General features: G+C 49.3%; 1 protein-coding gene and 30 non-coding genes across 32 annotated transcripts in view; all 31 read right to left on the bottom strand.

The window, feature by feature from the left end:
- The window catches only part of LOC136863372 (uncharacterized), a 444827-nt gene that overhangs the window by 290680 nt on the left and 129458 nt on the right, over nt 1–24689 (bottom strand). The window lies entirely within an intron of this gene.
- TRNAL-CAG (transfer RNA leucine (anticodon CAG)) lies at nt 805–888 on the bottom strand. Its single transcript has one exon. It is a non-coding gene; the product is annotated as a tRNA-Leu (tRNA).
- On the bottom strand, nt 1027–1110 carry TRNAL-CAG (transfer RNA leucine (anticodon CAG)). Its single transcript has one exon. It is a non-coding gene; the product is annotated as a tRNA-Leu (tRNA).
- Nucleotides 1452–1535, bottom strand: TRNAL-CAG (transfer RNA leucine (anticodon CAG)). The gene has a single exon. It is a non-coding gene; the product is annotated as a tRNA-Leu (tRNA).
- On the bottom strand, nt 2556–2639 carry TRNAL-CAG (transfer RNA leucine (anticodon CAG)). Its single transcript has one exon. It is a non-coding gene; the product is annotated as a tRNA-Leu (tRNA).
- TRNAL-CAG (transfer RNA leucine (anticodon CAG)) lies at nt 2968–3051 on the bottom strand. The gene has a single exon. It is a non-coding gene; the product is annotated as a tRNA-Leu (tRNA).
- On the bottom strand, nt 4224–4307 carry TRNAL-CAG (transfer RNA methionine (anticodon CAU)). The gene has a single exon. It is a non-coding gene; the product is annotated as a tRNA-Leu (tRNA).
- On the bottom strand, nt 4649–4732 carry TRNAL-CAG (transfer RNA leucine (anticodon CAG)). The gene has a single exon. It is a non-coding gene; the product is annotated as a tRNA-Leu (tRNA).
- On the bottom strand, nt 7003–7086 carry TRNAL-CAG (transfer RNA leucine (anticodon CAG)). The gene has a single exon. It is a non-coding gene; the product is annotated as a tRNA-Leu (tRNA).
- TRNAR-CCG (transfer RNA leucine (anticodon CAG)) lies at nt 8288–8371 on the bottom strand. Its single transcript has one exon. It is a non-coding gene; the product is annotated as a tRNA-Arg (tRNA).
- Nucleotides 9124–9207, bottom strand: TRNAL-CAG (transfer RNA leucine (anticodon CAG)). The gene has a single exon. It is a non-coding gene; the product is annotated as a tRNA-Leu (tRNA).
- On the bottom strand, nt 9348–9431 carry TRNAL-CAG (transfer RNA leucine (anticodon CAG)). The gene has a single exon. It is a non-coding gene; the product is annotated as a tRNA-Leu (tRNA).
- On the bottom strand, nt 9773–9856 carry TRNAL-CAG (transfer RNA leucine (anticodon CAG)). The gene has a single exon. It is a non-coding gene; the product is annotated as a tRNA-Leu (tRNA).
- TRNAL-CAG (transfer RNA leucine (anticodon UAG)) lies at nt 10216–10299 on the bottom strand. Its single transcript has one exon. It is a non-coding gene; the product is annotated as a tRNA-Leu (tRNA).
- TRNAL-CAG (transfer RNA leucine (anticodon CAG)) lies at nt 11957–12040 on the bottom strand. The gene has a single exon. It is a non-coding gene; the product is annotated as a tRNA-Leu (tRNA).
- On the bottom strand, nt 13059–13142 carry TRNAR-CCG (transfer RNA leucine (anticodon CAG)). Its single transcript has one exon. It is a non-coding gene; the product is annotated as a tRNA-Arg (tRNA).
- On the bottom strand, nt 13483–13566 carry TRNAL-CAG (transfer RNA leucine (anticodon CAG)). Its single transcript has one exon. It is a non-coding gene; the product is annotated as a tRNA-Leu (tRNA).
- TRNAL-CAG (transfer RNA leucine (anticodon CAG)) lies at nt 13704–13787 on the bottom strand. Its single transcript has one exon. It is a non-coding gene; the product is annotated as a tRNA-Leu (tRNA).
- TRNAL-CAG (transfer RNA leucine (anticodon CAG)) lies at nt 14130–14213 on the bottom strand. The gene has a single exon. It is a non-coding gene; the product is annotated as a tRNA-Leu (tRNA).
- TRNAL-CAG (transfer RNA leucine (anticodon CAG)) lies at nt 14812–14895 on the bottom strand. The gene has a single exon. It is a non-coding gene; the product is annotated as a tRNA-Leu (tRNA).
- Nucleotides 15236–15319, bottom strand: TRNAL-CAG (transfer RNA leucine (anticodon CAG)). The gene has a single exon. It is a non-coding gene; the product is annotated as a tRNA-Leu (tRNA).
- TRNAL-CAG (transfer RNA leucine (anticodon CAG)) lies at nt 15905–15988 on the bottom strand. Its single transcript has one exon. It is a non-coding gene; the product is annotated as a tRNA-Leu (tRNA).
- On the bottom strand, nt 18021–18104 carry TRNAL-CAG (transfer RNA leucine (anticodon CAG)). Its single transcript has one exon. It is a non-coding gene; the product is annotated as a tRNA-Leu (tRNA).
- TRNAL-CAG (transfer RNA leucine (anticodon CAG)) lies at nt 18866–18949 on the bottom strand. Its single transcript has one exon. It is a non-coding gene; the product is annotated as a tRNA-Leu (tRNA).
- TRNAR-CCG (transfer RNA leucine (anticodon CAG)) lies at nt 19968–20051 on the bottom strand. Its single transcript has one exon. It is a non-coding gene; the product is annotated as a tRNA-Arg (tRNA).
- TRNAL-CAG (transfer RNA leucine (anticodon CAG)) lies at nt 20392–20475 on the bottom strand. Its single transcript has one exon. It is a non-coding gene; the product is annotated as a tRNA-Leu (tRNA).
- TRNAL-CAG (transfer RNA leucine (anticodon CAG)) lies at nt 20613–20696 on the bottom strand. Its single transcript has one exon. It is a non-coding gene; the product is annotated as a tRNA-Leu (tRNA).
- On the bottom strand, nt 21039–21122 carry TRNAL-CAG (transfer RNA leucine (anticodon CAG)). The gene has a single exon. It is a non-coding gene; the product is annotated as a tRNA-Leu (tRNA).
- Nucleotides 21721–21804, bottom strand: TRNAL-CAG (transfer RNA leucine (anticodon CAG)). Its single transcript has one exon. It is a non-coding gene; the product is annotated as a tRNA-Leu (tRNA).
- TRNAL-CAG (transfer RNA leucine (anticodon CAG)) lies at nt 22145–22228 on the bottom strand. Its single transcript has one exon. It is a non-coding gene; the product is annotated as a tRNA-Leu (tRNA).
- TRNAL-CAG (transfer RNA leucine (anticodon CAG)) lies at nt 22814–22897 on the bottom strand. Its single transcript has one exon. It is a non-coding gene; the product is annotated as a tRNA-Leu (tRNA).

Raw genomic sequence — 24689 nt, 5'->3', positions numbered from 1 at the left:
CAGGAACGCAGCGCCTTAGACCGGTCGGCCATCCAGACACAAGTTTCTGTTCCTCTCCACTTTCTCTAAGCAGACCCTACGACTTGTTCGCGAAATGAGCTACAAGTCAAGTAGCCTACTGGTGATGAATTCAGCGTGTAGTAATTCAGTTTCCCGTATCCAAGAAAAAAAGTGGGATTGGAACGCACGCTCACAGATGTGGTCTGCGACCTGAAGGCAGCGTCTAAGACCGCTCGGCCTTCCTGACTGCGGCAGTTGTTGCTCTCCGCTTTCTCCAAGCAGACCGAACGACTTTTTCGCGTAATAAGCTACAAGTCAAGTATTGGTGATGAATTCAGAATGGAGAAATTGAGTTTCCGGTATCAAAGAAAAAAAGCTATGTCAGAAGTGGTATTCGAAACCACGCCCACAGAAGTGGGCTGCGACCGGAACGCAGCGCCTTAGACCGCTCGGCCATCCTGAAACACAATTACGTTTCTCTCCACTTTCTCTAAGCGGACCCTACGACTTGTTCGCGAAATAAGCTACCAGTCAAGTAGACTACTGGTGATGAATTCAGCGTGTAGTAATTCAGTTTCCGGTATCCAAGAAAAAAAGTGGGATTGGAACGCACGCTCACAGATGTTGTCTGCGACCTGAAGGCAGCGTCTAAGACCGCTCGGCCTTCCTGACTACGGCACTTGTTGCTCTCCGCTTTCTCCAAGCAGACCCAACGACTTTTTCGCGTAATAAGCTACAAGTCCTTTATTGGTGATGAATTCAGAGTGGAGTAATTGAGTTTCCGGTATCCAAGAAAAAAAGCTATGTCAGAAGTGGGATTCGAACCCACGCCCACAGAAGTGGACTGCGACCTGAACGCAGCGCCTTAGACCGCTCGGCCATCCTGACACACGATTCTGTTTCTCTCCACTTTCTCTAAGCAGACCCTACGACAAGTTTCGCGAAATAAGCTACAAGTCAAGTAACCTACTGGTGATGAATTCAGCGTGTAGTAATTCAGTTTCCGGTATCCAAGAAAAAAAGCTATGCCAGAAGTGGGATTCGAACCCACGCCCACAGAAGTGGACTGCGACCTGAACGCAGCGCCTTAGACCGCTCGGCCATCCTGACACGCGGTTCTGTTTCTCTCCACTTTCTCTAAGCAGACCCTACGACTTGTTCGCGAAATTAGCTACAAGTCAAATAGCCTACTGGTGATGAATTCAGCGTGTAGTAATTCAGTTTCCGGTATCCAAGAAAAAAAGTGGGATTGGAACGCACGCTCACAGATGTTGTCTGCGACCTGAAGGCAGCGTCTAAGACCGCCCGGTCTTCCTGACTAGGGCAGTTGTTGCTCTCCGCTTTCTCTAAGCAGACCCAACGACGTTTTCGCGTAATACGCTACTAGTCAAGTATTGGTGATGAATTCAGAGTGGAGTAATTGAGTTTCCGGTATCCAAGAAAAAGAGCTATGTCAGAAGTGGGATTCGAACCCACGCCCACAGAAGTGGACTGCGACCTGAACGCAGCGCCTTAGACCGCTCGGCCATCCTGACACAGGCTCCTGATTCTCTCCACTTTCTCTAAGCAGACCGTACGACTTGTTCGCGAAATATGCTACAAGTCAAGTAGCCTACTGGTGATGAATTCAGCGTGTAGTAATTCAGTTTCCGGTATCCAAGAAAAAAAGTGGGATTGGAACGCACGCTCACAGATGTGGTCTGCGACCTGAAGGCAACGTCTAAGACCGCTCACCGGGCGAGTTGGCCGTGCGTGTAGAGGCGCGCGGCTGTGAGCTTGCATCCCGGAGATAGTAGGTTCGAATCCCACTATCGGCAGCCCTGAAAATGGTTTTCCGTGGTTTCCCATTTTCACACCAGGCAAATGCTGGGGCTGTACCTTAATTAAGGCCACGGCCGCTTCCTTTCAACTCCAAGGCCTTTCCTATCCACTCGTCGCCATAAGACCTAACAGTGTCGGTGCGACGTAAAGCCCCTAGCAAGACCGCTCTGCCTTCCTGACTACGGCAGTTGTTGCTCTCCGCTTTCTCCAAGCAGACCCACCGACTTTTTCGCGTAATAAGCTACAAGTTCCTTATTGGTGATGAATTCAGAGTGGAGTAATTGAGTTTCCGGTATCCAAGAAAACCAGCCATGTCAGAAGTGGGATTCGAACAAACGCCCACAGAAGTGGACTGCGACCTGAACGCAGCGCCTTAGACCGCTCGGCCATCCTAACACGTTTCTGTTTCACTCCACTTTCTCTAAGCAGACCCTACGACCTGTTCGTGAAATAAGCTACAGGTCAAGTAGCCTACTGGTGACGAATTCAGCGTGTAGTAATTCAGTTTTCTGTATACAAGAAAAAAAGGGGGATTGGAACGCACGCTCACAGAGTGGTCTGCGACCTGAAGGCAGCGTCTAAGACCGCTCGGCCTTCCTGACTACGGCAGTTGTTGCTCTCCGCTTTCTCCAAGCAGACCCACCGACTTTTTCGCGTAATAAGCTACAAGTTCTTTATTGGTGATGAATTCAGAGTGGAGTAATTGAGTTTCCGGTATCCAGGAAAAAGAGCCATGTCAGAATTGGGATTCGAACCCACGCCCACAGAAGTGGACTGCGACCTGAACGCAGCGCCTTAGACCGCTCGGCCATCCTAACACGTTTCTGTTTCACTCCACTTTCTCTAAGCAGACCCTACGACCTGTTCGCGAAATAAGCTACAAGTCATGTAGCCTACTGGTGATAAATTCAGCGTGTAGTAATTCAGTTTGCGGTATCCAAGAAAAAAAGTGGGATTGGAACGCACGCTCACAGATGTGGTCTGCAGCGTCTAAGATCGCTCGGCGTTCCTGACTAGGGCAGTTGTTGCTCTCCGCTTTCTCTAAGCAGACCCAACGACTTGTTCGCGTAATAGGCTACAAGTCAAGTATTGGTGATGAATTCAGAGTGGAGTAATTGAGTTTCCGGTATCCAAGAAAAAGAGCCATGTCACAAGTGGGATTCAAACCCACGCCCACAGAAGTGGCCTGCGACCTGAACGCAGCGCCATAGACCGCTCGGCCATCCTGACACACGTTTCTGTTTCTCTCCACTTTCTCTAAGCAGAACCTACGACTTGTTCGCGAAATAAGCTACATGTCAAATAGCCTACTGGTGATGAATTCAGCGTGTAGTAATTCAGTTTCCGATATCCAAGAAAAAAAGTGGGATTGGAACGCACGCTCACAGATGTTGTCTGCGACCTGAAGGCAGCGTCTAAGACCGCTCGGCCTTCCTGACTAGGGCAGTTGTTGCTCTCCGCTTTCTCTAAGCAGACCCAACGACTTTTTCGCGTAATAAGCTACAAGTCAGGTATTGGTGATGAATTCAGTGTGGAGTAATTGAGTTTCCGGTATCAAGAAAAAAAGCTATGTCAGAAGTGCGATTCGAACCCACGCCCACAGAAGTGGACTGCGACCTGAACGCAGCGCCTTAGACCGCTCGGCCATCGTGACACACGTTTCTGTTTCTCTCCAGTTTCTCTAAGCCGACCCTATGACTTGTTCGCGAAATATGCTACAAGTCAAGTAGCCTACTGGTGATGAATTCAGCGTGTAGTAATTCAGTTTCCGGTGTCCAAGGAAAATAGCCATGTCAGAAATGGGATTGGAACGCACGGTCCAAATGTTGCCTCGGCCTTCCTGACTACGGCAGTTGTTGCTCTCCGGTTTCTCTAAGCAGACCCAACGACTTGTTCACGTAATACGCTACAAGTCAAGTATTGGTGATGAATTCAGAGTGGTGTAATTCAGTTTCCGGTATCCAAGAAAAAAATCTATGTCATAGGTGGGATTCGAACCCACGCCCATAGAAGTGGACTGCGACCTGAACGCAACGCCTTAGACCGGGCGGCCATCCAGACACAAGTTTCTCTTTCTCTCCACTTTCTCTAAGGAGACCCTACGACTTGTTCGCGAAATGAGCTACAAGTCAAGTAGCCTACTGGTGATGAATTCAGCGTTTAGTAATTCAGTGTCCGGTATCCAAGAAAAAAAGTGGGATTGGAACGTACGCTCACAGATGTGGTCTCCGACCTGAAGGCAGCGTCTAAGACCGCTCGGCCTTCCTGACTACGCCAGTTGTTGCTCTCCGCTTTCTCTAAGCAGACCCAACGACTTGTTCGCGTAATACGCTACAAGTCAAGTATTGGTGATGAATTCAGAGTGGAGTAATTGAGTTTCCGGTATCCAAGTAAAACAGCCATGTCAGAAGTGGGATTCGAACCAACGCCCACAGAAGTGGACTGCGACCTGAACGCAGCGCCTTAGACAGCTCGGCCATCCTGACACAAGCTTCTGTTGCTCTCCACTTTCTCTAAGCAGACCCTACGACTTGTTCGCGAAATAAGCTACAAGTCAAGTAGCCTACTGGTGATGAATTCAGCGTGTAGTAATTCAGTGTCCGGTATCCAAGAAAAAAAGTGGGATTGGAACGCACGCTCACAGATGTGGTCTCCGACCTGAAGGCAGCGTCTAAGACCTCTCGGCCTTCCTGACTACGGCAGTTGTTGCTCTCCGCATTCTCTAAGCAGACCCAACGACTTTTTCGCGTAATACGCTACTAGTCAAGTATTGGTGATGAATTCAGAGTGGAGTAATTGAGTTTCCGGTATCCAAGAAAAAAAGCTATGTCAGAAGTGGGATTCGAACCCACGCCCACAGAAGTGGACTGCGACCTGAACGCAGTGCCTTAGACCGCTCGGCCATCCTGACACACGTATCTGTTTCTCTCCACTTTCTCTAAGCAGACCCTACGACTTGTTCGCGAAATAAGCTAAAAGTCAAGTAGCCTACTGTTGATGAATTCAGCGTGTAGTAATTCAGTCACCGGAGTCCAAGAAAAATAGCCATGTCAGAAATGGTATTGGAACGCACGGTCCAAATGTTGCCTGCGACCTGAAGGCAGGGTCTAAGACCGCTCGGCCTTCCTGACTAGGGCAGTTGTTGCTCTCCGCTTTTTCTAAGCAGACCCAACGACTTGTTCGCGTAATACGCTACAAGTCTAGTATTGGTGATGAATTCAGAGTGGAGTAATTGAGTTTCCGGTATCCAAGAAAGAAAGCTATGTCAGAATTGGGATTCGAACCCGCGCACGCAGAAGTGGACTGCGACCTGAACGCAGCGCCTTAGACGGCTCGGCCATCCTGACACACGTTTCTGTTTCTCTCCACTTTCTCTAAGCAGACCCTACGATTTCTTCGCGAAATAAGCTACAAGTCAAGTGGCCTACTGGTGATGAATTCAGCGTGTAGTAATTCAGTTTCCGGTATCCAAGAAAAAAAGTGGGATAGGAACGCACGCTCACAGATGTGGTCTGCGACCTGAAGGCAGCGTCGAAGACCGCTCGGCCTTCCTGACTACGGCAGTTGTTGCTCTCCGCTTTCTCCAAGCAGACCCAACGACTTTCTCGCGTAATAAGCTACAAGTCAAGTATTGGTGATGAATTCAGAATGGAGTAATTGAGTTTCCGGTATCCAAAAAAAAGGCAATGACAGAATTGGGGTTCGAGCCCACGCCCACTGAAGTGGACTGCGAGTTGAACGCAGCGCGTCAGACCTCTCGGCCATCCTGACACAAGTTTCTGATTCTCTAAGCAGACCCTGCGACTTGTTCGCGAAATAAGCTACAAGTCAAGTAGCCTACTGTTGATGAATTCAGCGTGTAGTAATTCAGTTTCCGGTGTCCAAGAAAAAAAACCATGTCAAGAGTGGGATTGGAACGCACGCCCACAGAAGTGGACTGCGACCTGAACGCAGCGCCTTAGACCGGTCGGCCATCGTGACACATGTTTCTGTTTCTCTCCACTTTCTGTAAGCAGACCCTACGACTTGTTCGCGAAATAAGCTACAAGTCAAGTAGCCTACTTGTGATGAATTCAGCGTGTAGTAATTCAGTTTCCGGTGTCCAAGAAAAAAAGTCATGTCAGAAGTGGGATTGGAACGCACGGTCGAAATGTTGCCTGCGACCTGAAGGCAGCGTCGAAGACCGCTCGGCCTTCCTGACTACGGCAGTTGTTGCTCTCCGCTTTCTCTAAGCAGACCCAACGACTTGGTCACGTAATACGCTACAAGTCAAGTATTGGTGATGAATTCAGTGTGGAGTAATTGAGTTTCCGGTATCCAAGAAAAAATCTATGTCATAGGTGGGATTCGAACCCACGCCCACAGAAGTGGACTGCGACCTGAACGCAACGCCTTAGACCGGGCGGCCATCCAGACACAAGTTTCTCTTTCTCTCCACTTTCTCTAAGCAGACCCTACGACTTGTTCGCGAAATAAGCTACAAGTCAAGTAGCCTACTGGTGATGAATTCAGCGTTTAGTAATTCAGTTTCCGGTATCCAAGGAAAAAAGTGGGATTGGAACGCACGCTCACAGATGTGGTCTGCGACCTGAAGGCAGCGTCTAAGACCGCTCGGCCTTCCTGACTACGGCAGTTGTTGCTCTCCGCTTTCTCCAAGCAGACCCAACGACCTTTTCGCGTAATTAGCTACAAGTCAAGTATTGGTGATGAATTCAGAGTGGAGTAATTGAATTTCCGGTATCCAAGAAAAAAAGCTATGTCAGAAGTAGGATTCGAACCCACGCCCGCAGAAGTGGACTGCGAACTGAACGCAGCGCCTTAGACCGGGCGGCCATCCAGACACAATTTTCTCTTGCTCTCCACTTTCTCTAAGCAGACCCTACGAGTTGTTCGCGAAATGAGCTACACGTCAAGTAGCCTACTGGTGATGAATTCAGCGTGTAGTAATTCAGTGTCCGGTATCCAAGAAAAAAAGTGCGATTGGAACGTACGCTCACAGATGTGGTCTCCGACCTGAAGGCAGCGTCTAAGACCGCTCGGCCTTCCTGACTACGGCAGTTGTTGCTCTCCGCTTTCTCTAAGCAGACCCAACGACTTTTTCGCGTAATAAGCTACAAGTCAAGTATTGGTGATGAATTCAGAGTGGAGTAATTGAGTTCCCGGTATCCAAGAACGAAGCTATGTCAGAAGTGGGATTCGAACCCACGCCCACAGAAGTGGACTGCGACCTGAAGGCAGCGCCTTAGACCGCTCGGCCATCCTGACACACGTTTCTGTTTCTCTCCACTTTTTCTAAGCAGACCCTACGACTTGTTCGCGAAATAAGCTACAAGTCAAGTAGCCTACTGTTGATGAATTCAGCGTGTAGTAATTCAGTCCCCGGTGTCCAAGAAAAATAGGCATGTTAGAAATGGGATTGGAACGCACGGTCCATTTGTTGCCTGCGACCTGAAGGCAGGTTCTAAGACCGCTCGGCCTTCCTGACTAGGGCAGTTGTTGCTCTCCGCTTTTTCTAAGCAGACCCAACGACTTGTTCGCGTAATACGCTACAAGTCAAGTATTGGTGATGAATTCAGTGTGGAGTAATTGAGTTTCCGGTATCCAAGAAAAAAATCTATGTCATAGGTGGGATTCGAACCCACGCCCATAGAAGTGGACTGCGACCTGAACGCAGCGCCTTAGACGGCTCGGCCATCCTGACACACGTTCCTGTTTCTCTCCACTTTCTCTAAGCAGACCCTACGACTTGTTCACGAAATGAGCTACAAGTCTAGTAGCCTACTGGTGATGAATTCAGCGTGTAGTAATTCAGTTTCCGGTGTCCAAGAAAAAAAGTGGGATTGGAACACACGCTCACAGATGTGGTCTGCGACCTGAAGGCAGCGTCTAAAACCGCTCGGCCTTCTGACTACGGCAGTTGTTGCTCTCCGCTTTCTCCAAGCAGACCCAACGACTTTTTCTCGTAATAAGCTACAAGTCAAGTATTGGTGATGAATTCAGAGTGGAGTAATTGAGTTTCCGGTATCCAAGAAAAAAAGCTATGTCAGAAGTAGGATTCGAACCCACGCCCACAGAAGTGGACTGCGCCAGGAATGCAGCGCCTTAGACCGGTCGGCCATCCAGACACAAGTTTCTCTTCCTCTCCACTTTCTCTAAGCAGACCCTACGACTTGTTCGCGAAATGAGCTACAAGTCAAGTAGCCTACTGGTGATGAATTCAGCGTGTAGTAATTCAGTTTCCCGTATCCAAGAAAAAAAGTGGGATTGGAACGCACGCTCACAGATGTGGTCTGCGACTTGAAGGCAGCGTCTAAGACCGCTCGGCCTTCCTGACTGCGGCAGTTGTTGCTCTCCGCTTTCTCCAAGCAGACCGAACGACTTTTTCGCGTAATAAGCTACAAGTCAAGTATTGGTGATGAATTCAGAATGGAGAAATTGAGTTTCCGGTATCAAAGAAAAAAAGCTATGTCAGAAGTGGTATTCGAACCCACGCCCACAGAAGTGGGCTGCGACCGGAACGCAGCGCCTTAGACCGCTCGGCCATCCTGACACACAATTACGTTTCTCTCCACTTTCTCTAAGCAGACCCTACGACTTGTTCGCGAAATAAGCTACAAGTCAAGTAGCCTACTGGTGATGAATTCAGCGTGTAGTAATTAAGTTTCAGGTATCCAAGAAAAAAAGTGGGATTGGAACGCACGCTCACAGATGTGGTATGCAGCGTCTAAGACCGCTCGGACTTCCTGACTACGGCAGTTGTTGTTCTCCGCTTTCTCTAAGCAGACCCAACGACTTGTTCGCGTAATACGCTACAAGTCAAGTATTGGTGATGAATTCAGAGTGGAGTAATTGAGTTTCCGGTATCCAAGAAAGAAAGCTATGTCAGAAGTGGGATCGAACCCACGCCCACAGAAGTGGACTGCGACCTGAACGCAGCACCTTAGACCGGTCGGCCATCCTGACCCATATTCTGTTTCTCTCCACTTTCTCTAAGCAGACCCTACGAATTGTTCGCGAAATAAGCTACAAGTCATGTAGCCTACTGGTGATAAATTCAGCGTGTAGTAATTCAGTTTGCGGTATCCAAGAAAAAAAGTGGGATTGGAACGCACGTTCACAGATGTGGTCTGCGACCTGAAGGCAGCGTCTAAGACCGCTCGGCCTTCCTGACTAGGGCAGTTGTTGCTCTCCGCTTTCTCCAATCAGACCCAACGACTTTTTCGCGTAATAAGCTACAAGTTCTTTATTGGTGATGAATTCAGAGTGGAGTAATTGAGTTTCCGGTATCCAAGAAAAAAACTATGTCAGAAGTGGGATTCGAACCCACGCCCACAGAAGTGGACTGCGACCTGAACGCAGCGCCTTAGACCGCTCGGCCATCCTGACACACGATTCTGTTTCTCTCCACTTTCTCTAAGCAGACCCTACGACAAGTTTCGCGAAATAAGCTACAAGTCAAGTAACCTACTGGTGATGAATTCAGCGTGTAGTAATTCAGTTTCCGGTGTCCAAAAAAAAAAAAGCCATGCCAGAAGTGGGATTCGAACCCACGCCCACAGAAGTGGACTGCGACCTGAACGCAGCGCCTTAGACCGCTCGGCCATCCTGACAGACGGTTCTGTTTCTCTCCACTTTCTCTAAGCAGACCCTACGACTTGTTCGCGAAATTAGCTACAGGTCAAATAGCCTACTGGTGATGAATTCAGCGTGTAGTAATTCAGTTTCCGGTATCCAAGAAAAAAAGTGGGATTGGAACGCACGCTCACAGATGTTGTCTGCGACCTGAAGGCAGCGTCTAAGACCGCCCGGTCTTCCTGACTAGGGCAGTTGTTGCTCTCCGCTTTCTCTAAGCAGACCCAACGACTTTTTCGCGTAATACGCTACTAGTCAAGTATTGGTGATGAATTCAGAGTGGAGTAATTGAGTTTCCGGTATCCAAGAAAAAGAGCTATGTCAGAAGTGGGATTCGAACCCATGCCCACAGAAGTGGACTGCGACCTGAACGCAGCGCCTTAGACCGCTCGGCCATCCTGACACACGCTTCTGTTTCTCTCCACTTTCTCTAAGCAGAAACTACGACTTGTTCGCGAAATATGCTACAAGTCAAATAGCCTACTGGTGATGAATTCAGCGTGTAGTAATTCAGTTTCCGGTGTCCATGAAAAAAAGCCATGTCAGAAGTGGGATTGGAAAGCACGGTCACAAATGTTTCCTGCGACGTGAAGGCAGCGTCTAAGACCGCTCGGCCATCCTGACACACGATTCTGTTTCTCTCCACTTTCTCTAAGCAGACCCTACGACAAGTTTCGCGAAATAAGCTACAAGTCAAGTAACCTACTGGTGATGAATTCAGCGTGTAGTAATTCAGTTTCCGGTGTCCAAGAAAAAAAGCCATGCCAGAAGTGGGATCCGAACCCACGCCCACAGAAGTGGACTGCGACCTGAACGCAGCGCCTTAGACCGCTCGGCCATCCTGACACACGGTTCTGTTTCTCTCCACTTTCTCTAAGCAGACCCTACGACTTGTTCGCGAAATAAGCTACAAGTCAAGTAGCCTACTGGTGATGAATTCAGCGTGTAGTAATTCAGTGTCCGGTATCCAAGAAAAAAAGTGGGATTGGCACGCACGGTCACAGATGTGGACTGCGAGCTGAAGGCAGCGTCTAAGACCGCTCGGCCTTCCTGACTAGGGCAGTTGTTGCTCTCCGCTTTCTCTAAGCAGACCCAACGTCTTTTCCGCGCAATAAGCTACAAGTCAAGTATTGGTGATGAATTCAGAGTGGAGTAATTGAGTTTCCGGTATCCAAGAAAAAAAAGAAGTGGGATTCGAACACACGCCCACAGAAGTGGACTGCGACCTGAACGCAGCGCCTTAGACCGCTCGGCCATCCTGACACACCTTTCTGTTTCTCTCCACTTTCTCTAAGCAGACCCTACGAATTCTTCTACAAGTCAAGTAGCCTACTGGTGCTGAATTCATCATCATCATCAGCATCTGTTTACCCTCCAGGTTCGGCTTTTCCCTCGGACTCAGCGAGGGATCCCACCTCTACCGCCTCAAGGGCAGTGTCCTGGAGCTTCAGACTCTTGGTCGGGGGATACAACTGGGGAGTATGACCAGTACCTCGCCCAGGCGGCCTCACCTGCTATGGTGAACAGGGGCCTTGTAGGGGGATGGGAAGATTGGAAGGGATAGGCAAGGATGAGGGAAGGAAGCGGCCGTGGCCTTAAGTTAGGTACCATCCCGGCATAAGCCTGGAGGTGAAGTGGGAAACCACGGAAAACCACTTCGAGGATGGTTGAGGTGGGAATCGAACCCACCTCTACTCAGTTGACCTCCCGAGGCTGAGTGGACCCCGTTCCAACCCTCATACCACTTTTCAAATTTCGTGGCAGAGCCGGGAATCGAACCCGGACCTCCGGGGGTGGCAGCTAATCACGCTAACCACTACACCACAGAGGCGGCCGGTGCTGAATTCAGCGTGTAGTAATTCAGTTTCCGGTATCCAAGAAAAAAAGTGGGATTGGAACGCACGCTCACAGATGTGGTCTGCGACCTGAAGGCAGGGTCTAAGACCGATCGGCCTTTCTGACTACGGCAATTGTTGCTCTCCGCTTTCTCCAAGCAGACCCAACGACTTTTTCGCGTAATAAGCTACAAGTCAATTATTGGTGATGAATTCAGAGTGGAGTAATTGAGTTTCCGGTATCCAAGAAAGAAAGCTATGTCAGAAGTGGGATCGAACCCACGCCCACAGAAGTGGACTGCGACCTGAACGCAGCACCTTAGACCGGTCGGCCATCCTGACCCATATTCTGTTTCTCTCCACTTTCTCTAAGCAGACCCTACGAATTGTTCGCGAAATAAGCTACAAGTCATGTAGCCTACTGGTGATAAATTCAGCGTGTAGTAATTCAGTTTGCGGTATCCAAGAAAAAAAGTGGGATTGGAACGCACGCTCACAGATGTGGTCTGCAGCGTCTAAGACCGCTCGGCGTTCCTGACTAGGGCAGTTGTTGCTCTCCGCTTTCTCTAAGCAGACCAGACTTGTTCGCGTAATAGGCTACAAATCAAGTATTGGTGATGAATTCAGAGTGGAGTAATTGAGTTTCCGGTATCCAAGAAAAAGAACCATGTCAGAAGTGGGATTCGAACCCACGCCCACAGAAGTGGCCTGCGACCTGAACGCAGCGCCATAGACCGCTCGGCCATCCTGACACACGTTTCTGTTTCTCTCCACTTTCTCTAAGCAGAACCTACGACTTGTTCGCGAAATAAGCTACAAGTCAAACAGCCTACTGGTGATGAATTCAGCGTGTAGTAATTCAGTTTCCGATATCCAAGAAAAAAAGTGGGATTGGAACGCACGCTCACAGATGTTGTCTGCGACCTGAAGTCAGCGTCTAAGACCGCTCGGCCTTCCTGACTAGGGCAGTTGTTGCTCTCCGCTTTCTCTAAGCAGACCCAACGACTTTTTCGCGTAATACGCTACTAGTCAAGTATTGGTGATGAATTCAGAGTGGAGTAATTGAGTTTCCGGTATCCATGAAAAAGAGCTATGTCAGAAGTGGGATTCGAACCCACGCCCATAAAAGTGGACTGCGACCTGAACGCAGAACCTTAGACCGCCCGCCCATCCTGACACACGTTTCTATTTCTCTCCACTTTCTCTAAGCAGACCCTACGACTTGTTCGCGAAATAAGCTACAATAAGCCTTCTGGTGATGAATTCAGCGTGTAGTAATTCAGTTTCCGGTATCCAAGAAAAAATGTGGCATTGGAACGCACGCTCACAGATGTGGTCTGCGACCTGAAGGCAACGTCTAAGACCGCTCACCGGGCGAGTTGGCCGTGCGTGTAGAGGCGCGCAGCTGTGAACTTGCATCCGGGAGATAGTAGGTTCGAATCCCACTATCGGCAGCCCTGAAAATGGTTTTCCGTGGTTTCCCATTTTCACACCAGGCAAATGCTGGGGCTGTACCTTAATTAAGGCCACGGCCGCTTCCTTTCAACTCCTAGGCCTTTCCTATCCCATCGTCGCCATAAAACCTAACAGTGTCGGTGCGACGTAATGCCCCTAGCAAAACCGCTCGGCCTTCCTGACTACGGCAGTTGTTGCTCTCCGCTTTCTCGAAGCAGACCCAACGACTTTTTCGCGTAATACGCAACTAGACAAGTATTGGTGATGAATTCAGAGTGGAGTAATTGAGTTTCGGGTATCCAAGAAAAAAAGCTGTGTCACAAGTGGGATTCGAACCCACGCAGACAGAAGTGGACTGCGACCGGAACGCAGCGCCTTAGACCGCTCGGCCATCCTGACACACGTTTCCGCTTCTCTCCACTTTCTCTAAGCAGACCCTACGACTTTTTCGCGAAATAAGCTACAAGTCAAGTAGCCTACTGGTGATGAATTCAGTGTGTAGTAATTCAGTTTCCGGTATCCAAGAAAAAAGTGGGATTGGAACGCACGCTCACAGATGTGGTCTGCGACCTGGAGGCAGCGTCTAAGACCGCTCGGCCTTCCTGACTGGCTCAGTTGTTGCTCTCCGCTTTCTCCCAGCAGACCCAACGACTATTTCGCGTAATATGCTACAAGTCAAGTATTGGTGATGAATTCAGAGTGGAGTAATTGAGTTTCCGGTATCCAAGAAAAAAAGCTATGTCAGAAGTGGGATTCGAACCCACGCCCACAGACGTGGACTGCGACCTGAACGCAGCGCCTTAGACCGCTCGGCCATCCTGACACGTGATTCTGTTTCTCTCCACTTTTTCTAAGCAGACCCTACGACTTGTTCGCGAAATAAGCTACAAGTCAAGTAGCCTACTGGTGATGAATTCAGCGTGTAGTAATTCAGTTTCCGGTGTCCAAGAAAAATAGCCATGTCAGAAGTGGGATTCGAACCCATGCCCACAGAAGTGGACTGCGACCTGAACGCAGCGCCTTAGACCGCTCGGCCATCCTGACACACGTTTCTGTTTCTCTCCACTTTTTCTAAGCAGACCCTACGACTTGTTCGCGAAATAAGCCAGAAGTCAAGTAGCCTACTGGTGATGAATTCAGCGTGTAGTAATTCAGTTTCCGGTATCCAAGAAAAAAAGTGGGATTGGCACGCACGGTCACAGATGTGGACTGCGAGCTGAAGGCAGCGTCTAAGACCGCTCGGCCTTCCTGACTAGGGCAGTTGTTGCTCTCCGCTTTCTCTAAGCAGACCCAACGTCTTTTCCGCGCAATAAGCTACAAGTCAAGTATTGGTGATGAATTCAGAGTGGAGTAATTGAGTTTCCGGTATCCAAGAAAAAAAAGCTATGTCAGAAGTGGGATTCGAACACACGCCCACAGAAGTGGACTGCGACCTGAACGCAGCGCCTTAGACCGCTCGGCCATCCTGACACACGTTTCTGTTTCTCTCCACTTTTTCTAAGCAGACCCTACGACTTGTTCGCGAAATAAGCCAGAAGTCAAGTAGCCTACTGGTGATGAATTCAGCGTGTAGTAATTCAGTTTCCGGTATCCAAGAAAAAAAGTGGGATTGGAACGCACGCTCACAGATGTGGTCTGCGACCTGAAGGCAACGTCTAAGACCGCTCACCGGGCGAGTTGGTCGTGCGTGTAGAGGCGCGCGGCTGTGAGCTTGCATCCGGGAGATAGTAGGTTCGAATCCCACTATCGGCAGCCCTGAAAATGGTTTTGCGTGGTTTCCCATTTTCACACCACGCAAATGCTGGGGCTGTACCTTAATTAAGGCCACGGCCGCTTCCTTTCAACTCCTAGGCCTTTCCTATCCCATCGTCGCCATAAGACCTAACAGTGTCGGTGCGAAGTAAATCCCCTAGCAAGACCGCTCGGCCTGCCTGACTACGGCAGTTGTTGCTCTCCGCTTTCTCCAAGCAGACCCAACGACTTTTTCGCGTAATAAGCTACAAGTCAAGTATTGGTGATGAATTCAGAGTGGAGTAATTGAGTTTCCGGTATCCAAGAAAAACAGCCATGTCAGAAGTGGGATTCGAACCCACGCCCACAGAAGTGGACTGCGACCTGAACGCAGCGCCTTAGACCGCTCGGCCATCCTGACACACGTTTCTGTTTCTCTCCACTTACCCTAAGCAGACCCTACGACTTGTTCGCGAAATAAGCTACAAGTCATGTAGCCTACTGTTGATGAATTCAGCGTGTAGTAATTCAGTTTCCGGTATCCAAGAAAAAAAGTGGGATTGGAACGCACGCTCACAGATGTTGTCTGCGACCTGAAGGCAGCGTCTAAGACCGCTCGGCCTTCCTGACTACGGCAGTTGTTGCTCTCCGCTTTTTTAAGCAGACCCAACGACTTTTTCGCGTAATAAGCTACAAGTCAAGTATTGGTGATGAATTCAGAGTGGAGTAATTGAGTTTCCGGTATCCAAGAAAAAAAGGTTTGTCGGAAGTGGGATTCGAACCCACGCCCATAAAAGTGGACTGCGACCTGAACGCAGAGCCTTAGACCGCTCGGCCATCCCGACACACGTTTCTATTTCTCTCCACTTTCTCTAAGCAGACCCTACGACTTGTTCGCGAAATAAGCTACAATAAGCCTACTGGTGATGCATTCAGCGTGTAGTAATTCAGTTTCCGGTATCCAAGAAAAAAAGTGGCATTGGAACGCACGCTCACAGATGTGGTCTGCGACCTGAAGGCAACGTCTAAGACCGCTCACCGGGCGAGTTGGCCGTGCGTGTAGTGGCGCGCGGCTGTGATCTTGCATCCGGGAGATAGTAGGTTCGAATCCCACTATCGGCAGCCCTGAAAATGATTTTCCGTGGTTTCCCATTTTCACACCAGGCAAATGGTACCTTAATTAAGGCCACGGCCGCTTCCTTTCAACACCTAGGCCTTTCCTATCCCATCGTCGCCATAAGATCTAACAGTGTCGGTGCGACGTAAAGCCCCTAGCAAGACCGCTCGGCCTTCCTGACTACGGCAGTTGTTGCTCTCCGCTTTCTCCAAGCAGACCCAACGACTTTTTCGCGTAATAAACTAAAAGTCAAGTATTGGTGATTAATACAGAGTGGAGTAATTGAGTTTCCGGTATCCAAGAAAAACAGCAATGTCAGAAGTGGGATTCGAACCCACGCCCACAGAAGTGGACTGCGACCTGAACGCAGCGCCTTAGACCGCTCGGCCATCCTGACACACGTTTCTGTTTCTCTCCACTTTCTCTAAGCAGACCCTACGACCTGTTCGCGAAATAAGCTACAGGTCAAGTAGCCTACTGGTGATGAATTCAGCGTGTAGTAATTCAGTTTCCGGTATCCAAGAAAAAAGTGGGATTGGAACGCACGCTCACAGATGTGGTCTGCGACCTGAAGGCAGCGTCTAAGACCGCTCGGCCTTCCAGCCTAGGGCAGTTGTTGCTCTCCGCTTCCTCTAAGCAGACCCAACGACTTTTTCGCGTAATACGCTACTAGTCAAGTATTGGAGATGAATTCAGAGTGGAGTAATTGAGTTTCCGGTATCCAAGAAAAAATGCTATGTCAGAAGTGGGATTCGAACCCACGCCCACAGAAGTGCACTGCGACCTGAACGCTGCCACTTACACCGCTCGGCCATCCTGACACACGTTTCTGTTTCTCTCCACTTACCCTAAGCAGACCCTACGACTTGTTCGCGAAATAAGCTACAAGTCATGTAGCCTACTGTTGACGAATTCAGCGTGTAGTAATTCAGATTCCAGTATGCAAGAAAAAAAGTGGGATTGGAACGCACGCTCACAGATGTGGTCTGCGACCTGAAGGCAGATTCTAAGACCGTTCGGCCTTCCTGACAAGGGAAGTTGTTGCTCTCCGTTTTCTCTAAGCAGACCCAACGACTTGTTCGCGTAATACGCTACAAGTCAAGTATTGGTGATGAATTCAGAGTGGAGTAATTCTGTATACGGTATCCAAGAAAAAAATCTATGTCATAAATGGGAGTCGAACCCACGCCAACAGAAGTGGACTGCGACATGAACGCAGCACCTTAGACCACTCGGCCATCCTGACACACGGGTCTGATTCTTTCCACTTTCTGTAAGCAGACCCTACGACTTGTTCGCGAAATAAGCTACAAGTCAAGTAGCCTACTGGCGATGAATTCATCGTGTAGTAATTCAGTTCCCGGTAGCAAGAAAAAAAGTGGGGGAATGGAACGCACGCTCACAGATGTGGTCTGCAGCTTCCAAGACCGCTCGGCCTTCCTGACTAGGGCAGTTGTTGCTCTCCGCTTTCTCTAGGCAGACCCAACGACTTTTTCGCGTAATAAGTTACAAATCAAGTATTGGTGATGAATTCAGAGTGGAGTAATTGAGTTATCGGTATCCAAGAAAAACAGCTATGTCAGAAGTGGTATTCGAACCCACGCCCACAGAAGTGGACTGCGACCTGAAGGCAGCGCCTTAGACGGCTCGGCCATCCGGACAAGCGTTTCCGGTTCTCTCCACTTTCTCTAAGCAGACCCTACGACTTGTTCGCGAAATAAGCTACATGTCAAGTAGCCTACTGGTGATGAATTCAGCGTGTAGTAATTCAGTTTCCGGTGTCCAAGAAAAATAGCCATGTCAGAAGTGGGATTGGAACGCACGGTCCAAATGTTGCCTGCGTCCTGCAGGCATGGTCTAAGACCGCTCGGCCTTCCTGACTAGGGCAGTTGTTGCTCTCCGCTTTCTCTAAGCAGACCCAACGACTTGTTCGCGTAATACGCTACAAGTCAAGTATTGGTGATGAATTCAGAGTGGAGTAATTGAATTTCCGGTATCCAAGAAAAAAAGGTATGTCAGAAGTGGGATTCGCACCCACGCCCATAGAAGTGGACTGCGACCTGAAGGCAGCGCCTTAGACGGCTCGGCCATCCTGACAAACGTTTCCGCTTCTCTCCACTTTCTCTAAGCAGACCCTACGACGTGTTCGCGAAATAAGCTACAAGTCAAGTAGCCTACTGGTGATGAATTCATCGTGTAGTAATTCAGTTTCCGGTATCCAAGAAAAAAAGTTGGGTAATGGAACGCACGCTCACTGATGTGGTCTGCAGCGTCTAAGACCGCTCGGCCTTCCTGACTAGGGCAGTTGTTGCTCTCCGCTTTCTCTAAGCAGACCCAACGAATTTTTCGCGTAATAAGCTACAAATCAAGTATTGGTGGTGAATTCAGAGTGGAGTAATTGAGTTATCGGTATCCAAGAAAAACAGCTATGTCAGAAGTGGTATTCGAACCCACGCCCACAGAAGTGGACTGCGACCTGAACGCAGCGCCTTAGACCGCTCGGCCATCCTGACACACGCTTCCGTTTCTCTCCAATTTCTCTAAGCAGACCCTACGACTTGTTCGCGAAATAAGCTACAAGTCAAGTAGCCTACTGGTGATAAATTCAGCGTGTAGTAATTCAGTTTCCGGTGTCCAAGGAAAATAGCCATGTCAGAAGTGGGATTGGAACGCACGGTCCAAATGTTGCCTGCGACCTGAAGGCAGGGTCTAAGACCGCTCGGCCTTCCTGACTACGGCAGGAGTTGCTCTCCGCTTTCTCCAAGCAGACCCAACGACTTTTTCGCGTAATAAGCTACAAGTCAATTATTGGTGATGAATTCAGAGTGGAGTAATTGAGTTTCCGGTATCCAAGAAAGAAAGCTATGTCAGAAGTGGGATCGAACCCACGCCCACAGAAGTGGACTGCGACCTGAACGCAGCACCTTAGACCGGTCGGCCATCCTGACCCATATTCTGTTTCTCTCCACTTTCTCTAAGCAGACCCTACGAATTGTTCGCGAAATAAGCTACAAGTCATGTAGCCTACTGGTGATAAATTCAGCGTGTAGTAATTCAGTTTGCGGTATCCAAGAAAAAAAGTGGGATTGGAACGCACGCTCACAGATGTGGTCTGCAGCGTCTAAGACCGCTCGGCGTTCCTGACTAGGGCAGTTGTTGCTCTCCGCTTTCTCTAAGCAGACCAGACTTGTTCGCGTAATAGGCTACAAATCAAGTATTGGTGATGAATTCAGAGTGGAGTAATTGAGTTTCCGGTATCCAAGAAAAAGAACCATGTCAGAAGTGGGATTCGAACCCACGCCCACAGAAGTGGCCTGCGACCTGAACGCAGCGCCATAGACCGCTCGGCCATCCTGACACACGTTTCTGTTTCTCTCCACTTTCTCTAAGCAGAACCTACGACTTGTTCGCGAAATAAGCTACAAGTCAAACAGCCTACTGGTGATGAATTCAGCGTGTAGTAATTCAGTTTCCGATATCCAAGAAAAAAAGTGGGATTGGAACGCACGCTCACAGATGTTGTCTGCGACCTGAAGTCAGCGTCTAAGACCGCTCGGCCTTCCTGACTAGGGCAGTTGTTGCTCTCCGCTTTCTCTAAGCAGACCCAACGACTTTTTCGCGTAATACGCTACTAGTCAAGTATTGGTGATGAATTCAGAGTGGAGTAATTGAGTTTCCGGTATCCATGAAAAAGAGCTATGTCAGAAGTGGGATTCGAACCCACGCCCATAAAAGTGGACTGCGACCTGAACGCAGAACCTTAGACCGCCCGCCCATCCTGACACACGTTTCTATTTCTCTCCACTTTCTCTAAGCAGACCCTACGACTTGTTCGCGAAATAAGCTACAATAAGCCTTCTGGTGATGAATTCAGCGTGTAGTAATTCAGTTTCCGGTATCCAAGAAAAAATGTGGCATTGGAACGCACGCTCACAGATGTGGTCTGCGACCTGAAGGCAACGTCTAAGACCGCTCACCGGGCGAGTTGGCCGTGCGTGTAGAGGCGCGCAGCTGTGAACTTGCATCCGGGAGATAGTAGGTTCGAATCCCACTATCGGCAGCCCTGAAAATGGTTTTCCGTGGTTTCCCATTTTCACACCAGGCAAATGCTGGGGCTGTACCTTAATTAAGGCCACGGCCGCTTCCTTTCAACTCCTAGGCCTTTCCTATCCCATCGTCGCCATAAAACCTAACAGTGTCGGTGCGACGTAATGCCCCTAGCAAAACCGCTCGGCCTTCCTGACTACGGCAGTTGTTGCTCTCCGCTTTCTCGAAGCAGACCCAACGACTTTTTCGCGTAATACGCAACTAGACAAGTATTGGTGATGAATTCAGAGTGGAGTAATTGAGTTTCGGGTATCCAAGAAAAAAAGCTGTGTCACAAGTGGGATTCGAACCCACGCAGACAGAAGTGGACTGCGACCGGAACGCAGCGCCTTAGACCGCTCGGCCATCCTGACACACGTTTCCGCTTCTCTCCACTTTCTCTAAGCAGACCCTACGACTTTTTCGCGAAATAAGCTACAAGTCAAGTAGCCTACTGGTGATGAATTCAGTGTGTAGTAATTCAGTTTCCGGTATCCAAGAAAAAAGTGGGATTGGAACGCACGCTCACAGATGTGGTCTGCGACCTGGAGGCAGCGTCTAAGACCGCTCGGCCTTCCTGACTGGCTCAGTTGTTGCTCTCCGCTTTCTCCCAGCAGACCCAACGACTATTTCGCGTAATATGCTACAAGTCAAGTATTGGTGATGAATTCAGAGTGGAGTAATTGAGTTTCCGGTATCCAAGAAAAAAAGCTATGTCAGAAGTGGGATTCGAACCCACGCCCACAGACGTGGACTGCGACCTGAACGCAGCGCCTTAGACCGCTCGGCCATCCTGACACGTGATTCTGTTTCTCTCCACTTTTTCTAAGCAGACCCTACGACTTGTTCGCGAAATAAGCTACAAGTCAAGTAGCCTACTGGTGATGAATTCAGCGTGTAGTAATTCAGTTTCCGGTGTCCAAGAAAAATAGCCATGTCAGAAGTGGGATTCGAACCCATGCCCACAGAAGTGGACTGCGACCTGAACGCAGCGCCTTAGACCGCTCGGCCATCCTGACACACGTTTCTGTTTCTCTCCACTTTTTCTAAGCAGACCCTACGACTTGTTCGCGAAATAAGCCAGAAGTCAAGTAGCCTACTGGTGATGAATTCAGCGTGTAGTAATTCAGTTTCCGGTATCCAAGAAAAAAAGTGGGATTGGCACGCACGGTCACAGATGTGGACTGCGAGCTGAAGGCAGCGTCTAAGACCGCTCGGCCTTCCTGACTAGGGCAGTTGTTGCTCTCCGCTTTCTCTAAGCAGACCCAACGTCTTTTCCGCGCAATAAGCTACAAGTCAAGTATTGGTGATGAATTCAGAGTGGAGTAATTGAGTTTCCGGTATCCAAGAAAAAAAAGCTATGTCAGAAGTGGGATTCGAACACACGCCCACAGAAGTGGACTGCGACCTGAACGCAGCGCCTTAGACCGCTCGGCCATCCTGACACACGTTTCTGTTTCTCTCCACTTTTTCTAAGCAGACCCTACGACTTGTTCGCGAAATAAGCCAGAAGTCAAGTAGCCTACTGGTGATGAATTCAGCGTGTAGTAATTCAGTTTCCGGTATCCAAGAAAAAAAGTGGGATTGGAACGCACGCTCACAGATGTGGTCTGCGACCTGAAGGCAACGTCTAAGACCGCTCACCGGGCGAGTTGGTCGTGCGTGTAGAGGCGCGCGGCTGTGAGCTTGCATCCGGGAGATAGTAGGTTCGAATCCCACTATCGGCAGCCCTGAAAATGGTTTTGCGTGGTTTCCCATTTTCACACCACGCAAATGCTGGGGCTGTACCTTAATTAAGGCCACGGCCGCTTCCTTTCAACTCCTAGGCCTTTCCTATCCCATCGTCGCCATAAGACCTAACAGTGTCGGTGCGAAGTAAATCCCCTAGCAAGACCGCTCGGCCTGCCTGACTACGGCAGTTGTTGCTCTCCGCTTTCTCCAAGCAGACCCAACGACTTTTTCGCGTAATAAGCTACAAGTCAAGTATTGGTGATGAATTCAGAGTGGAGTAATTGAGTTTCCGGTATCCAAGAAAAACAGCCATGTCAGAAGTGGGATTCGAACCCACGCCCACAGAAGTGGACTGCGACCTGAACGCAGCGCCTTAGACCGCTCGGCCATCCTGACACACGTTTCTGTTTCTCTCCACTTACCCTAAGCAGACCCTACGACTTGTTCGCGAAATAAGCTACAAGTCATGTAGCCTACTGTTGATGAATTCAGCGTGTAGTAATTCAGTTTCCGGTATCCAAGAAAAAAAGTGGGATTGGAACGCACGCTCACAGATGTTGTCTGCGACCTGAAGGCAGCGTCTAAGACCGCTCGGCCTTCCTGACTACGGCAGTTGTTGCTCTCCGCTTTTTTAAGCAGACCCAACGACTTTTTCGCGTAATAAGCTACAAGTCAAGTATTGGTGATGAATTCAGAGTGGAGTAATTGAGTTTCCGGTATCCAAGAAAAAAAGGTTTGTCGGAAGTGGGATTCGAACCCACGCCCATAAAAGTGGACTGCGACCTGAACGCAGAGCCTTAGACCGCTCGGCCATCCCGACACACGTTTCTATTTCTCTCCACTTTCTCTAAGCAGACCCTACGACTTGTTCGCGAAATAAGCTACAATAAGCCTACTGGTGATGCATTCAGCGTGTAGTAATTCAGTTTCCGGTATCCAAGAAAAAAAGTGGCATTGGAACGCACGCTCACAGATGTGGTCTGCGACCTGAAGGCAACGTCTAAGACCGCTCACCGGGCGAGTTGGCCGTGCGTGTAGTGGCGCGCGGCTGTGATCTTGCATCCGGGAGATAGTAGGTTCGAATCCCACTATCGGCAGCCCTGAAAATGATTTTCCGTGGTTTCCCATTTTCACACCAGGCAAATGGTACCTTAATTAAGGCCACGGCCGCTTCCTTTCAACACCTAGGCCTTTCCTATCCCATCGTCGCCATAAGATCTAACAGTGTCGGTGCGACGTAAAGCCCCTAGCAAGACCGCTCGGCCTTCCTGACTACGGCAGTTGTTGCTCTCCGCTTTCTCCAAGCAGACCCAACGACTTTTTCGCGTAATAAACTAAAAGTCAAGTATTGGTGATTAATACAGAGTGGAGTAATTGAGTTTCCGGTATCCAAGAAAAACAGCAATGTCAGAAGTGGGATTCGAACCCACGCCCACAGAAGTGGACTGCGACCTGAACGCAGCGCCTTAGACCGCTCGGCCATCCTGACACACGTTTCTGTTTCTCTCCACTTTCTCTAAGCAGACCCTACGACCTGTTCGCGAAATAAGCTACAGGTCAAGTAGCCTACTGGTGATGAATTCAGCGTGTAGTAATTCAGTTTCCGGTATCCAAGAAAAAAGTGGGATTGGAACGCACGCTCACAGATGTGGTCTGCGACCTGAAGGCAGCGTCTAAGACCGCTCGGCCTTCCAGCCTAGGGCAGTTGTTGCTCTCCGCTTCCTCTAAGCAGACCCAACGACTTTTTCGCGTAATACGCTACTAGTCAAGTATTGGAGATGAATTCAGAGTGGAGTAATTGAGTTTCCGGTATCCAAGAAAAAATGCTATGTCAGAAGTGGGATTCGAACCCACGCCCACAGAAGTGCACTGCGACCTGAACGCTGCCACTTACACCGCTCGGCCATCCTGACACACGTTTCTGTTTCTCTCCACTTACCCTAAGCAGACCCTACGACTTGTTCGCGAAATAAGCTACAAGTCATGTAGCCTACTGTTGACGAATTCAGCGTGTAGTAATTCAGATTCCAGTATGCAAGAAAAAAAGTGGGATTGGAACGCACGCTCACAGATGTGGTCTGCGACCTGAAGGCAGATTCTAAGACCGTTCGGCCTTCCTGACAAGGGAAGTTGTTGCTCTCCGTTTTCTCTAAGCAGACCCAACGACTTGTTCGCGTAATACGCTACAAGTCAAGTATTGGTGATGAATTCAGAGTGGAGTAATTCTGTATACGGTATCCAAGAAAAAAATCTATGTCATAAATGGGATTCGAACCCACGCCAACAGAAGTGGACTGCGACATGAACGCAGCACCTTAGACCACTCGGCCATCCTGACACACGGGTCTGATTCTTTCCACTTTCTGTAAGCAGACCCTACGACTTGTTCGCGAAATAAGCTACAAGTCAAGTAGCCTACTGGCGATGAATTCATCGTGTAGTAATTCAGTTCCCGGTAGCAAGAAAAAAAGTGGGGGAATGGAACGCACGCTCACAGATGTGGTCTGCAGCTTCCAAGACCGCTCGGCCTTCCTGACTAGGGCAGTTGTTGCTCTCCGCTTTCTCTAGGCAGACCCAACGACTTTTTCGCGTAATAAGTTACAAATCAAGTATTGGTGATGAATTCAGAGTGGAGTAATTGAGTTATCGGTATCCAAGAAAAACAGCTATGTCAGAAGTGGTATTCGAACCCACGCCCACAGAAGTGGACTGCGACCTGAAGGCAGCGCCTTAGACGGCTCGGCCATCCGGACAAGCGTTTCCGGTTCTCTCCACTTTCTCTAAGCAGACCCTACGACTTGTTCGCGAAATAAGCTACATGTCAAGTAGCCTACTGGTGATGAATTCAGCGTGTAGTAATTCAGTTTCCGGTGTCCAAGAAAAATAGCCATGTCAGAAGTGGGATTGGAACGCACGGTCCAAATGTTGCCTGCGTCCTGCAGGCATGGTCTAAGACCGCTCGGCCTTCCTGACTAGGGCAGTTGTTGCTCTCCGCTTTCTCTAAGCAGACCCAACGACTTGTTCGCGTAATACGCTACAAGTCAAGTATTGGTGATGAATTCAGAGTGGAGTAATTGAATTTCCGGTATCCAAGAAAAAAAGGTATGTCAGAAGTGGGATTCGCACCCACGCCCATAGAAGTGGACTGCGACCTGAAGGCAGCGCCTTAGACGGCTCGGCCATCCTGACAAACGTTTCCGCTTCTCTCCACTTTCTCTAAGCAGACCCTACGACGTGTTCGCGAAATAAGCTACAAGTCAAGTAGCCTACTGGTGATGAAT

This window comes from Anabrus simplex, chromosome 1 (assembly GCF_040414725.1).
Source record: "Anabrus simplex isolate iqAnaSimp1 chromosome 1, ASM4041472v1, whole genome shotgun sequence".
In the NCBI taxonomy this organism is placed as follows: Eukaryota; Metazoa; Arthropoda; class Insecta; order Orthoptera; family Tettigoniidae; genus Anabrus; species Anabrus simplex.
This window is presented reverse-complemented; position numbering and strand designations above follow the sequence as displayed.